The following is a 16,568-nucleotide window of genomic DNA, read 5'->3' as shown; positions in this document are numbered from 1 at the left end:
ATTACAATCGAATAGAGAAACATTACAACAAGAAACAATTATACATAAAATAATTACATTTAGTAATGTTCATTTTCCAAGCATATATTTTTACTCAATTTGACAATTCAACATTTTAAGCGATAAAAATGTCTAGTATAATAATATAGCAAAAGAATATAGCTTTAAATGTATTATTTTTCAAATTGAATAAAATATTCGTTTATAAATCTATCAGTATTTCGTAGAATTTTGTCCAAATTATGTTGCACGCGGGACGAAGATAAAAGGTTATTATACGTATATGAATATATTACAGACACATTAAGCGTATTACATTAGTTTTACCTTAATTTAAATTTTAATGGCCATTGAAAACTGACAGCAGTAATAATAATTTGTTCTTTATGAATGGATTTTTCTTAAACTTAAATTTGAACCCGGCATTATTTATGATAAAGATGTTAAAAAAGGGGTTATATAACATAATACATAGTAATCCCGAATAAGTAATATTATTTATTAAGACAACCAATAATATCAAATGATTATTGTTTTTCCACAATAAGTATAGAATAAACATATGCCAAACTAAAATTATTTATTTATTATATATCAGCAGTAAATGAGAAAGTTCATAGATATTGCACGCGTAGTAAGATCCAAGCTTCAAGATTCCTTATTTTTTAGGAAGAGAAGTATGATTGTCCACTTCCACATTTTTCAATCCGTATACATAATTTGGGAACGGACGAACGGTCTGAGATACTATTTTTATATTTGAATGCAGACACAATAGTATCATGCGAACAAATGTTAATATTTATGTACATAAATCTATTACATCAATGTACAAATCAGGTTAAAACTTTAAAATTGGAAATGCGTTCAACTTAAATTTCAATATTATAAATTTGATAAAATAATAGCTAATAAATTTAAAAATAGCTTTGGTGACCATATTGGTTGTAAATACCTCGAAAAATGTTGTTTCGTTGTCAAACAATATTTTACATTTACGAAATAAATTTTGATCCACAGTGTTCTTCACTATATTATTATACTTTCATAATGTGTAACTCATTAAAATGTCATTATCATGTTTTAACTATTTATTCAAGCCTCGAGGTATTTAAAATTTAAAATTAGTATTATGTACTCGTATGTTAATATCTATATTAGCATAACAACTTTAATATACAAATCCTAGAGTCAAATATTATACTGAACATGTTTTTTTTTATTAATGAATAGTATCTACAAATCGACATCAAACATTATCATCATAAAATCATCCTAAATTAAAAATTATTTAAATTATATTGTATTCAATCTTGACACAGCTGCAGACCAATAATCCAGATTGAGTGTTGAAAATGTTAAACGCTGATCAACATTTCTTTCATACAATTTATTCTGTTTTCAATTTTACATCAAAAGTTTCACACGCTTAGAACAAAAAATAATAAAGAAGAAATAATTATATTGTGCCTGTTCATTTCTAACTCATCGTGTTCGGCTAGGTACCTAATGGCGAGAAAAGATATTAAGAGAATGATGGTTAAATAAACATTTTTAATTTATGCTCGAGTTCGAAAGCTAATGTTGACTATTATAGTGAGAGTAATTTCAAGAAGTAACTTTTATAACACTCTTTATGTAGGTACTAAATATATTTTTATTTGCAATCTTAATATTATTTATTGTAGGTACCTAAATCTAATTCGTAAATAATTTACAAATTTACAACGTTCTTGGTGGCTATATTCACGTTACTAATAATTTTCTCTTAGACTATATTAATAAAAACACAAAACTGTATTTACATTTGTTTAATAATTATTTATTTATAAACCGTTGCACGTAACTTTTGTTGTACTCATAATATTATATTGATTAAGAAGTTTTATCGTACAATATTTTTTAATCAAATAAAACGTATCGTGTCTTAAAAGTTATTACCTACGTTGTTTTTAATAATGGTGTTTGACACGAACCTCTTGAACTTACACGTCTACCAATAAAGATACTCTCTGGTTCACACCAGGTGATGGTTCTTTCACAATATTGATTATATTGGTAACATAAATTATTGATACACAATTATTTAGTTTAATGATTCAAGTATTTTTTTTTTATTATTAAAACATCAATGGTAAAATTGTAATTGTGATGCGTTAGTAATACGAAGACAATAAAACATGTGGGTACGAGTGTACGACCTGAGTAGTATTGGAAATTAATAGGGCTAAAATTTCAACACGTCCATATCAATCTGGTTTAAAGTTTGGTGGCAATTCATGGTTCTGACGAAATCCTGATTTAATATTTCATGTTTTTTCTAATTAACATGAAAATATTGCATGAAGAACTCAATAGGTATATTTATATTATAATTATTTATTATTTTATGTATGTAAATTACATTTTACCTGGTAATATTAGCTGAAGTATTCTATAAATTCTTAAGAGGCATTCCTATTTTGCTTAATATTCTTGTTATAAAAAGTATTTTAAATATTTACTAGTTATTGGCTATTTTCAGTTATACCTAGGTAGATTATATAGTTGTATAACTCAAGTTAGAAACTCTATTAGGATAATATTATATTTTGTACTTTGAAATGTTAGTCTCTTATCAATATTTAATTTAGGTAAGTACCTACTTTAAATTTAAAGTACACCAAACAATGAAACCGACTAATGTCTTAACAAAATTATTATACCCATTAAACAGCTTAAGTTCTAACTATAATGTGTATTAAATAAAGTACGCCACACAGCCCTCCTGTATGAAAAATCGATTATTTTTAGTTTATACATAAGATTAAGTATACCATTTTTATGAATTTGTATGACCAACGCCACTCGCCACAACATGTCACTGGTATATTTGAGTAATTCTAAGAGAAAAGGGAGACCAGTTGCATATTATACTTAGGTCGAATAAGTTATTCTGTTATTCGTTTATACTTATAGACAAAGGTGCTTTTTTCAAAATAAAACATATAGAAGTAATATTAACATCTACTCAACGTTTATACTATTTAGGACAGCCATATCTCAAAGGAACAAATTTGAATTCCATTATCATTGAATATTTACTTCAACTTTTAAGTTCATGGAAACATGTGTTTAAATGTATCAGTTGATTACTTTTAATTGAGTATATAATTATTAATTTTCAACAAAAATAAATTTTAGAATTTAATCAATGGTATTAAAACACATTTTATTTTATCTGTAATCTATAATACATCTGGTTTAAAATTGTAGGGTAATTTATTTTAGTTTCTGAACTATGCATGTTAGTTTTAAAATGATGTGTTGTTTTTTTTTTTTTAATGTGTCTGACGACATCTTTATTAAATGTTAAAATTAAAAATATTTCAATCTTAACTTTAAGAGTGGTTTCTTGAAGACAATTCAGTTGGTACTTTGTATTCTGTAGGCCAAAGTAGAAAACTCTAGGTACTTTTCAAAATAAGCAGTAAAAACAAAGAAAAATTTAGAAAACGAGAATTTTAAATTTTTTTCATTTTTAAAAGGAACACTACTTGTGAGTAGTTTGAAATTTCAATGCAATGTTCTACATGAGTTATTTTTACAGCAATTAAAATTTATACAAATATTTATTGCGTACAATTTTTCTATAAACATTGCACCTAAAAATTACTATGAATGGGATATGTAAACCAAAAATAAAAATGTTAAGTACCTAGTTATAATGTTTTAATTTAATAAATATTATTTGTAGACGCATATAACTTTTCATCACTACATAAATTCTTATTTACTGTTCACAAAGACTAATTAATTTTAAGCTATTTTTACCACGAACCTATTCACACCATTCTATACGTACTATCGGCGTTGACCCATAAGCTAGTAATATAATTTGAAATAGTATATAAATAATAATTTTCTAAATAATATAATAAGATTTATTTTCGGATAACATTGGTTCAACATAATGTGTATCTGTTAGAGAAATAAATAATTACTATTAGCAATAAAAATATTATATAAAATAAATGAAATTAATATATTTAAAAAATAGGTCGACAGACCAAGAAATGGTCTTTATAGAACTGCCTTCAAACTACTCCAAGACCATTTTATATGTTAGTGAAATCGTCTCTAATGTATTTATTACTACATTTTATAATTTTTTTAACAGAAACTAAAATGTAAAATGTTAGTAGGTACTTAGATTTAATCATATAAGTACAAAGTACATTTATGTACTTGTTGAAATTTTAGTTGAGTAGTTTTAGGATTTTGGTATTTAATAAAGATAAATAATATGACTTTATGACTATGATTATACTGTAATAAAACTATAATGTACTGTGTTGTCGTGAGGTGAACAAATTAAACCTATTCTAAATGCTGCAAATTTTAAGAAGAGTTCCTGAACACGCTCGAGTTGTGATTGGTCAATTGACGTTTATGGGTCCTACAAAATATATATTATTAAAAAAGTCTCGTACTAGAAAACAATAAAGTGTTTTTAACTAAACTTACAATTCCAAATTTATAGAATTTTGTTTTATGAATTCAAGTAACTTCGGAGCACGACAGCATATAAATTAAATTTACGGGTGGAAGTCGTGAGAATAGGTAAATCAAATATCGAGATCATTTTCAAACAGTCCACAATGTGGGTATATTTATAATATGTACGCTACACGACTTACGATATTCAAAGATTGCATGGAGGCGAGATCGACTAAATGTCATAAACTCATATTCTCGTATATTTCCGTATATTGATAAAGATACCAATATCTTTAGACAAAGAAACAAGTAATAATTTATGTTTATACTTTATCACGTTAGCATTTATATTTTATAACCATTGATACTACAATTTTATAAAATAATTTCATATCTCCGGCGAACATAATAAAACAGAATTTTCGAAAAGCTTAGTGAAAGTTGTTTACAAATAAGGAAAACAGAAAGGGTAGCATGCATAATGGAAGTTCAATATGTTTGAACTTGACGATTTTATTTTAGTTATGTAACTCTCGAAATAATAATATTATCGTACTATACTGCCATTTCTTACCTCCATCGACTTGAAGACGATAACACCTTCGTACTACATACCAACACCATCTCCGATCACTATAATGTTTGGGAAATCGGGTGATCACGAATAATAGGGACCAGTTAATTATTATTATTTTATTTTATCCGGTCTAATTTTTTTACTTTTCTTTTATGACTACCTAATATTAATAATAAATTTTAGATGTATTTTACTACTTCAAACTCGCATATCATCCTTCCATCTAAGATAGTTACCACAAATTTTTCAATTTCTGTCAGTACGAATTCCGTCACTCAACCAAAAATGTCAGCCTCAGTGCAATATTTAGATCTAGGTGAATAGTTATAATCCAACAGGTGATACCAGAAATAGTCACCAGTCATGATAGATTGAAATGTTATAATATAGGACTGAAACGAAATTTAAATAATGTCTAAAACAGTACCAACACACCAAAACTCAATTAATACAATTTGAGCCCAAAAATATTGTTCTTCAATAGACTACCACCATTTTTGTACGTCTAGTCGCCCTAAAGTACTCGAGGACAAAATTAGACAAAATCTTGTAGGATCCATAAATACTGATTTATCACACATATTGAAGCTTATTTCTCTTTAAAACACCATGGTACGACCTGGTACCCTTGCAATGCATTTTTCTTAACCGCGGATAAAAAAAATAGTTACGAGTTGGTTTAAAAAAAAATGACGCCAATTTGGAACTAATAAGAAAAAGTCTGAGTGCCAATTTTAAGTACGTTAAATTTATCTCACAAATAGATAGTGACGTAGTGTATGCACATGCAACATAGATACTCTTTGATCCCTGCTTATATAGTTTCCTGTCTTTAAACGCGTGGTATTAAATAGAAATATTTTTGATACTATAAGATTGCTTTAAAAGTTTAAACACATAATTAAAATGTTTAATCTATATATTTCAATATTAACTTTTATAACTTGTTATCGAATTCAATTTAGGATTAAATTAACATTATTTATCTCGTTACTTGAATTTTGTACTAATTTGAACTGTATCTCCAACTTTGAGCAATATAAATTGTGTCACGTTCAAACGTAGCCTAAAATAAAATGCACTGTTTTAATAAATTCCTTGTAAATTATTATTACTTTTGTCTAATTTAGTCTTAAGCTGTCGTAAGCACATAGTTGTAAATTCAAAATGAAAATCACGAAAATATGACCAAAATATTTTAAATAAGAATAGTAACTTGTTATCCGTGATAACCCCGCAGTATTCATGTCATTATTTCTGCGTTCAACTATATTTTCTTTATATTTTGTACGTGTAGACCGTTTCTTTATTGGCCTTCATTATACGAGGGGAGCGCTATTTCATTTTTTTTCTTACGAATCACGCAAAGTCGACTGTATGAATAACGTATTCTGTTATTGTATGAGACAGTTTGTAAAACGTTCTGTTATTCGTGTCCCAGGTCGTAAAATATATTTTTTTCCGAGGTATGGTATTATATGTAATAAATGTTTTTCCCCCGAAATATTATGCTCGGAATTTTGTGACGCATTCCAAATTCGATGGACAAAGGACGCAGGGGATGATTTTTTTTATTATCATTCGTGCAAATATAATTTCGTGGGATGACCACAGACAAGCAAAAAGCTGTATTCCATGATATCATCCAATCGATTACAGAACGATACATGCTGTTATATGTTGTAGTCTTTGTCCACTATATATTGGTATCCCATTGACAGGGGAGTGTTGGAGTGAAAGTGTGAATAATAAATTGCACAAAAGGGTTACCACCGTAGGAGTCCTTTGGTGATAATAATATATAATTTTTTTAATAGAACGCCCATATCTCGGGTAGAGATTCCAAAATGAAAAATGTAAGCGTTTTCTGAGGAGTTTCAAAATATTGATTTATTAATATCTGTGTGTACTTAAATCATATTAATATATTTATATATAGGTAAAAAAACCCTAATATATATTGAATCGAAAACAGTGTGAGAATATTCTTTATAGGAAGTTTGGATGACGTTCAAAGTATGTATGATTAAAATGTTGTTTAAAGGTACGTCCAAGACAATGCATTTAAATTTGAATCCATTTGGATACCCCAATTCAATGTAATTTCCATTGAATGTTAAGTTATCCGATTTCGTTGAATATAACTCGTAACTCGTAATGACTAACTCACTTTATATTTTACATTGTAAAAGACGTCATGTTCCATTAGAGTAAGAAAATATGCTAAACTTAATACCTCATATATTGGAAAAACAACGATTTTTAACACTCTTTGAGGTTTTTTCTCATATTAAATTCGTTGTAACATTATTACCAATTATATATAATTATTATTATAACTATTTATATAAATAGTTTTCATATTTTTATCATAATATTTCGGATATCATTATATACTGTACATATAATAATTATCACAAACGCGCGTGTCGTCTTATATTCATTCTCTAATATCACAGAATCCCACCATATTTAGGTATAACTATTTTGATTAGTAAACAAAATCTATTATAATAAATCGTTAAGCCTGCTATACTTACGTCAATCGTACTGGCTCCGTTCCATCACTTGTTCCGTATATTGTTGCTGTCAGGTCATCGGTAAAGTAGAATAATTTATATTACATTTATTTTATTTTAAATAAATGTTAAACTGTACACGGTATAACTAACTGTCTTTTCTAACATCCAAATCATCTCATATTCCTTCGCCTGGTATAAATCTATCACTACAAATACACAATTACATACTGTATACCACCAGTGATGGACAACAACCGCATTATTACCAAGTAACATTTACTATAATGCTATATGGGTGTATGGTAATTTCCGTATGAACTAAACATATCGAAATATTTTAACTCTTGTAACTATAATATAAAGTGCATGATCACAAAAAAATGTATGTAAGGTATGTAAATGTAATTTCTGTTTAAAAATGTAAGAAAGGTTTACTTAGTTGACTTTATAATATTATAAAATTAGCAAAACACTATCATTGGAATTGTGTATCCTACAAAAGAAAAATTTTGAAAAATGTGACCTATTATTTATTACATTATCTATGAAATACTCCAAACATGTCGTAGGGACTTTTTTATATTTTCACTTGGTCGCTATAATCACATGCTTATAAATAAAAAAATAATAATTCAAGTATTCATAATTAGAATTTTTCAATAACAATCAATGGACATAAATAATTATTTCATTTTAGGTACATATTATATGAAAAATCTTAAAAAACTCTAATTGTTTGGAAACACTATGTATCTATGTCATTGGTAAGGTTTGACCTCGAATTTGGTTCACTCATTTGGTCGTGTAACTAATAAAAATAAATAGCTGATCTTTATAATGTTCAATTTAAGTTTTTGAAAAGAACTAAGAAAAGACATACGCGTCTTTGATGCACATATCACTAGAGATGTCATTAATTTTTGTTGAAAATTTCTTGTGCCTTGACTCAAAAACTATAAGACATAAATTAGCAGATATTATGTTTGCTAACTATATTTTAAACAACCTCATCGTCAACAATCCTGATTACCTGAAATTGGTTCCTGTGCATTATGTAGAAACACAATGAACTTAGATCTATTCGTAATTTCTAATTATAATACAAGAAGTGGAAATAATACATTTTTTTCAAGAGTTTTGTTTTGGCCCCTAAGATTTCCGTTAAATTAACTTTTTTGTATTTCCTCACAGCATACTTAAAAACACTTCGAATTTTACTTCAGCATCTTTTGTAAAGAAAAATGTATCGATTTGGAGAGTCATACGTAAGAATTCCTAGTAGTGTCCAATACCTTCAGGAAAAACAAATAACAAATTAAGGACTAGCTGAGGTTTGTAGGAAAAATTGGTTTTTGAAAAAATGGATTTGATTTAAAGTGTAGCTTTAAAAAAATAACCGTAGATGCATGATGTTCTCATCAAATATTTATATTGGAATTTTCTAAACATCATAACGTTTTAAAAATACTTTGACTATTCTTGAGCTTTTCATAGAAATATAATAGCTTACTTTTTACTAGTTTTTTTAAAGTTATCAGATAATATTATATTTTAAATAATTATTCTATAATATTAACTTTATTATTTGATAACAAATGCTTTGCTTTTGACAGTATAAATTTGTCTTACCATTTGTAGGTCAGGGATCGAGTTGCGATCCCCCTTAGTATGGTTTCCTAGCATGGTCAAACAGTCCAACGGCACGGTGTCGTGAAGCCACGTCTAGAGTCTAGACGCCCACCCATGTCCGGTGTCGCAGTAGTTGACTCTAGACACAGCACGGAAAACGAAAACTTCCCTTAAAGCAACCAATGAGCCCTTGAATCCTACTAATAACGTGCATGGGCATATATTTTTTTAATGTGTTTGAGCAGGTTCACACGATTTTTGTTTGGTTGTACACAATTTTATAATTAAAAATTAAAAATTAACATAATGCTAAATTATTGTAGAATCACGGCACTTTAATTTTTTTTTGTTTTTTGTATCTACTCAATATTTCAACCTGGGCAAAGCCTGAAATAGGGTACTATACTGTTAGCCAGAGGGAACAGATTATGTATGATCGTTTTTTTGTATTAACATAACATTTCGATATTTATATACCTGATGCAAAAGATACAAATGTAATCGAAAACAATTACCTATGTTTTAATTTAAACCTCTCTCCCTGTCTCCAAACATTAAAATCCTGAATGTGACACTGCTGATTGCTATGATCACGACCCCCTGGACTTTACAAGAAATAACTGCCTGAAAATATAGTTTTTAATATTTGGTTTAGGTTTTGACCTTTTTTAGATAATAATTATAGTCGTAATAATGAAAATAATGACAATACTCAATAGTATAGAATAATGGATGGTAGACTTATCAATGAGTGTTGAGCATGGGGGCCCTATCTACTGACTACTGCATCATGTCCAATCAGGTGAACTCCAATCACCAGCTGTATAAAATTGTTGGTATGTCGGAAAGCTAAAGCGGGCGAAGGGTTTCATTCATTGTCAGTGGCATTGTTTCAACACCCGTTGACTTCAAGTGCAAGGATGGGTCATTTTCTTTTATACAATATAATTGATTTTGCTATCTGAACCCTGACATCGTCAAACCTCTAATCGGACTTGAATCGAGTGCGTGAACATCGCATTTTAAACGGAAAGCTGCCATAAGACAATTGAAGATAGTAGCTGTGGTCACGATTTTGACGATTCAACGACGGTCTTTGTTTGGACTTTCAAAGCAAGATAATGTGCTTTAGAAAATCGATCAACTACACGCATGCGATTCTCAACGATTTTTTAACACTTTTTTGTACGCAGACCACATATGTGATGGCTTATGGGTAGATGAGGTAGGTAGGTATTAAGAGTATTTCAAAATTGATATTCATACGGACTGTCAGGTTGCAATGAGGTAATGATGATGACAATAATTTTTACACACTACTTTCTTTATCGGACAAGATTATTTATTTTAGTTATTTTAAATTGTTGAATTTATAATGATTGATCGTTCATCTGTAGTTAATACAGATTTAACTATTATATTATACTTTTTAGGATTACGAATTAATAATAAATGTCTTTCGTGTTCTAATAAAAGACGTTACATCCATTGCGCATATTCCATTTACCATAAATGGATACTACAATTATCTGTATGTACCTTTACGTTTCTATAATTTCTTTTATACGTACTTTGCACTGATTATAATTGATTTATGTTGAAGTTCAAACTGTTCTATTTTAGACCTATTGTTGGTTTAATTTAGAAATATTATATGCAATAAAATCGTAACGTCATGAGTTCGTGATAGGTACGCAAATACAATGTAAACATGTTTTGTTACTTCATATTGTTATATAATATATGTGTGCCTACTATGTATAGTATATATGCTTTATTATTTATTCCATCGATTGTGCCTTGGTTTTATTTTTTGCTACTTGAATTCTAGAAGGTTCAATAACAATATTGTTATCGATTATTCAAAGATATGTACAGCATTTCAATCTTATCGAAACGGTCAGAATTTTAGATGCACGAATGAATATTTTGTTTGTAATTTACATAATACTACTAGAACGTGTCAATTGGACAGAACAACAACTATGTATGATAATTCGCATCCAATTGTGTATAAATATTAAATATTTGTGTTTTGTATTAGCTGACAAATCATTCGTAAGTAGTAATTATAATTGTTTTACTATGTGGTTATTCAAAACAAAATTGTAAACATTGATTCAACTGATATTGTTGACATTATTTTTCTATAATATAAACATTGTGGATATCGGACAACTTTTAGTCACATGGCCACAGTGTATCAAACATTTGAGGACATTTATCCAAATTACGTTGTGTATAGGTAGTGTTGTTACGGTTGCATGTAATCGTGTCATACATGATTCATTATTATTACCCATTCATTAGTTAAATCATACCAATTATATTATTAAAATACTCTAAAACTGAATTTGGAGCAACTTCTTAGAAATGTTTATATAAACAGGATTATTATTTATTTCCTGAATAAAATAATGATTTTTCAAAATAATTTTTTACTCTGTCTCATATTTTAGGAATTATTTCACGTTTTCATACTCCAATTCTCCATTGAACGTTTTTCAATTATAAAATAAAAATATTTCTAAAGAAGCATCTGGGAATGCTTGTCATATAGCTGACTGTCTTTCAATGTGTTTGTCATTGACAAACAACAAATAATTACAGCCAGTCAGCGACAATCGAAGCAATAATTGGACTTTCCGTCAGCGAACTCATATAAGTGAAGAACGGTACGCAATTTGCGACAAGTCTTCGACGTTAGCAGTGATCTGACGGTATATCGGCCGACGCATACAAACTGATATGATCGATACAATGTAGATATGTTGAGAATATTATAATATCTTATTTAGTTATATCTTGTTAATTTTTTTATTTAATATATTTACAATAAAAAATTGATTTTGTCGTTCAATTTTTTTTTTTTGTATGTCACATGGAATGTACCTACGCGTCATGTATTGAGAAGTTTATACCCACCAAACCGGTATGTGCGGTATATTATGCGAATATGTATTTTGAATGGGTATTGGCTGGATACAGGCTTTTTGTTTCTAACCGATTTTTCGTTGTCGTGGTTACTTATTAACAAGAACATAATAATTATGATTTACAGATTTTCCCTGTAAAGGAAAATTATCGAATAGCGTGCTGTGGTTTTTTTTTCTAACCGAACCTTCGGTAGAATTTATTCTACAAAGTTATTTACAAATAATAAGACAATACTGATATTCTATTTCCTCTCGGAACGTGTATCGTGAGAAACTGTCTCAGTGGATTTTCATAATATTATAGTTACCTAGTCTCATAACAGAGGTCTCGTGTCCGTGTGAAATCGGTGTACCTAGTGTGACACGTTTGCATAACAATTATAATATGCATGTATCATGTATCTAAACGGTCTTCAAGGAAAACTCTCGAGTGAATGTTGGTCACGCAGTAGGGCTTTTTGTTATTGTTTTTGTTTTGATTATGCTGGTTGGTGTCATAATATCCACGAAGGTTATAAATCATAATGATGATCATATTATTATAATATTGGTTATAATTACGGTGTTTGTATTGTGTATTCAGAAAAATCGTCCGACCAACTAACCGCCGCACGGTCGCCACTCACTTACAAAGTACAAACATGTGTACAAAGTGCACACACCTCAATGTAGTTTATATTGTAATGTAACAATATGGAAGTTAACTGCACTCGGAATATTCGCGTGCGTATAAATGTATTATTATTAATAATTGTGCATATATTATCGAGCAGAAAACTGCGTCTTGCCGTCACCGGCGTCAAGCACCGTTTTGAACGGTTTTCCGAGATTTCTTTAAATCATCGCGCCGTCGGTGTTTACGAATAAATACAAATGTCCATTCTGTTATACAACAAATTAACAGTTGGGGGACGAGGTGACCGAGTGGTCTGACTCTTCCGCTGCGACGCAGCCGGTCGCGGTTCGATCCTCGGCCACCGGGCGGCATTTTTCTCCGGACAAGTCGCGGTGACCGGAGAGCAAGTGCTGCCATCCCCCACCCCCGGGGCATGGCAGAAACCTACGGGTGCCCCATTCGAAATTCTGCCAAAACAAAACACACACGTGTTCCCCCTACCGTTCCAAAAACCTACAATACAAACCATCAATACAAAAAAACCTGCAGTACCTACTAATAGCTAATGGCCTCAGTTGCCGGGCTCAGAATCAATTAAAAAAAAAAAAAAAAAAAATTAACAGTTCTTGCATATAATATTGAAATATTAAAATGATATTATGGTTTCGTGTATACGATCGATTGCAGTTGATTTATGTTATACAGTCCACAGCCATTAGGTACTTATAGGAATCACGTTCAGCATATATTTTATAATAATTAAAAACAAAATAAAGAGTCAGAATAATTAATAAAATAGAAATAACTAATTTAACTGAATATGCCCGAACTGTGATGTTGAGTATGGTGTTGCGATCACAACGATCCATCTAGAATATACAAGATTGTAGGTATTAGCTAATATAATATTCTAGAATAGGTATGAGATTTTCAAATTATTTTTACATAGGTAGTTTATTTTTTGTAATAAATAGGTTGTATTGAAATTTACTATCGTACATTATGGGCTTAAACATTTATTTTTTTAAGATTTTGTATAGGAGGAAGAATTTGTTTAATAATGTGATAATAATAATAATAATAATATATATGTAATTTGTTTTTGACTATGTGGTTAGATCAACTAATCGTATAACTAATAGAAAAATAAATTGATCATAGCATTATAAATATATAGCTGAATATACGGAACGTATCCACTCAGAATCCTTTTGCTTTTACAATTCACCAATACTATGATACAGGGGTACTTTACCGATTTCGTTTTTTTTTTTTGTAATTCAAAAAAGAATAACTATAGACTGGAACAAATTTGATATTATAAAGATATAATTAGCAATAGGAAAAAATTTGGAAATGCTTTAATTACTGTATATTTTTATACACGCTTACATATAACAATAACTGATAACTCTACTGCACATTTATTAGGTAAAATATTTAATCATCTCATTAATTATATCATATAATCTTTTATCAGTCCTAATTAGTGTAATGATCGTTCCTATACATTTTGAACACATGATATACTACTTAAAATAAATAGTTTGGCTCTTTTGAGCTAACTCTTTATAATTTTCAAATTTTCAAAATTGTTCATTTGTTCTAATGAATGTTGAGAGAATGTTAATGGTATCCACATCAAAACGTTTTTAACTTGAGTAAAATTTCATCTTTAAATTGTTGTTAGGTACATACTATACTATACACGTATCGAATAAACATAATAATTTCGCCATTACATTCAAAACATCGAGATTAATTATAAGCAATTTGTTTCGAGGTTTACATGTTTATAACATACACCATTCTACGGTACCTATGTTATTACCTATTAACTTTTAAGTTAAAATCAAAAATTTATTTTAATACAATTTTTAACAATATAATGTAATAGATGTTTTTTGAAACAAATTGTAAAACATACTGACTATACGAGTCGTCTGATGATAAGAGTATTATATAAAATTATATTAAAAAAATTAATTTATAACAATTAATATTATACTAAATATTAAAATAAATCATAAAATATTTTCTTTAGAAATTTAGGTTGATACACAATCTCCGGTTAGGATCGTTGTTCGTATACAATAATTTATCATTAAATTCCAACTAAACTCATCATTACGGAACCCACTCGATGACAAAGTTCCAGCCAGATCTTTTTTTTTTTACTATCTACCTATAAAGTTTAATTGTGTTTGAGTATATTTAAATCTATGATACTCAACACTACGTATCGTTGTTATAAATGATAAACCGATAAATAAATAATTGATTTAAATTATTCATTAATAGTCTTACACCTATAGTGATGTTCTCTTATTCTATTTTCAAAATATTTTCCAAATCGCAATTACGATAAAAAAACGATATAATTATAGTTGAAACGATGAATATTGCGTTCAATGATGTTATGCTCGATAATGTGAACGTTTCAATGCAAAGTTTCGTACTTGGTAGTATGTCTGTATAATAAATAATGATGCTAGCCACTATCAGTTTAACAATATTTTCCGACCGTTTGTGGAAGATATAATTTACTATGACATATTTTCTTTGCTATTGACCACATTAGTGACATATATTTTAATAACATTTTTACTTTTTCGTTTTCATACGCTTTTTTGCTGATCTATTATCTGCTGTACTGTATCCTTTAAAGCTATAGCCAGTTGCCATCTTAGTAAATTCATTGAATCACAATAATATTGTAATTGTAACTAGTATTGTGTTCTTGACAATAAAATATTTTACTAAAGAACAAATTATAATATCGCCTATCATACAACTAAATGTAAATATTTTTTTTTCATTTATAAAACGAAAATTAAGTGTTCTTCATAAATTCAATAGGATAAGTTAAATATAGTGAATATTGTAAGTTTTCATTCAAATTAAGTTTACCACTAACCGCTGTTCTTATATTTTCATGTTCAACTTAGGTCAAATAAACTATTATATTTTATAGATATTGTATCGTATGATACACAATTTATACATTTATTACTATAGTTATTGTGTGAGGACCTATACAATAATGTATCGAGCATAATACGGTAAAGTACGCTTTGCTGTGCTGTACATACGTTTGTAATAAGTCTGTAAACAAAAATATTACTATTACTTACGCGTAAACATACACTTCAGCTGCAGTGTTGTATTTAAAGAGAAATAATTACTGCGGGGGTATATTTCGTTGGTATGTGGTATAAGTAATACGACGACAACGGTCACGGCCGTCAATTGACCGGCTCAGCGCTGGGTGCCGCTACTCACGAGTCATCGAAGATATACTACTACTATTATTATTATTATTATTAGTGTTAATTATATGGACGCCTTTTACTAGTACGGAACCCAAAGATTTGGACGCCCACTCGACACGTGGCAATTACCTACGTTTTAACGCGTTGTTATTAAAACGAAACGTGCGTAACAGTTCCTGCGACAGCGATTGCAGAAAATAATAAAATGAAAAATAATAAGTACCTCGTCTACCCACACGCACTGTAACGCGTATTATAAGATCCCAAAGCCGTACCCGCAGACTCCTTCAGGTGAAATACGCATCTCTGGATTATTGTTGCAACAACTACTACTATATTTATAATATTATGTACCTACAGTGTACACTTGGCTTATTAATAATGATAATAATAATTATCATCACCGTCACTAATTTCAGTAAAACTTATCATCACGTATACAATAGGCACGCACAACCATTTAGGAACCACCGTCGTGATGGGCTTATTACTGTTGTCGGTCTTTTTCCAAAAAAAAAAAAACACGTTCCCCGAGCA

The sequence above is a fragment of the Myzus persicae genome, unplaced genomic scaffold, assembly GCF_001856785.1.
Source record: "Myzus persicae strain clone G006 unplaced genomic scaffold, MPER_G0061.0, whole genome shotgun sequence".
Lineage (NCBI taxonomy): Eukaryota > Metazoa > Arthropoda > Insecta > Hemiptera > Aphididae > Myzus > Myzus persicae.
Note: the sequence above shows the minus strand (reverse complement) of the source record.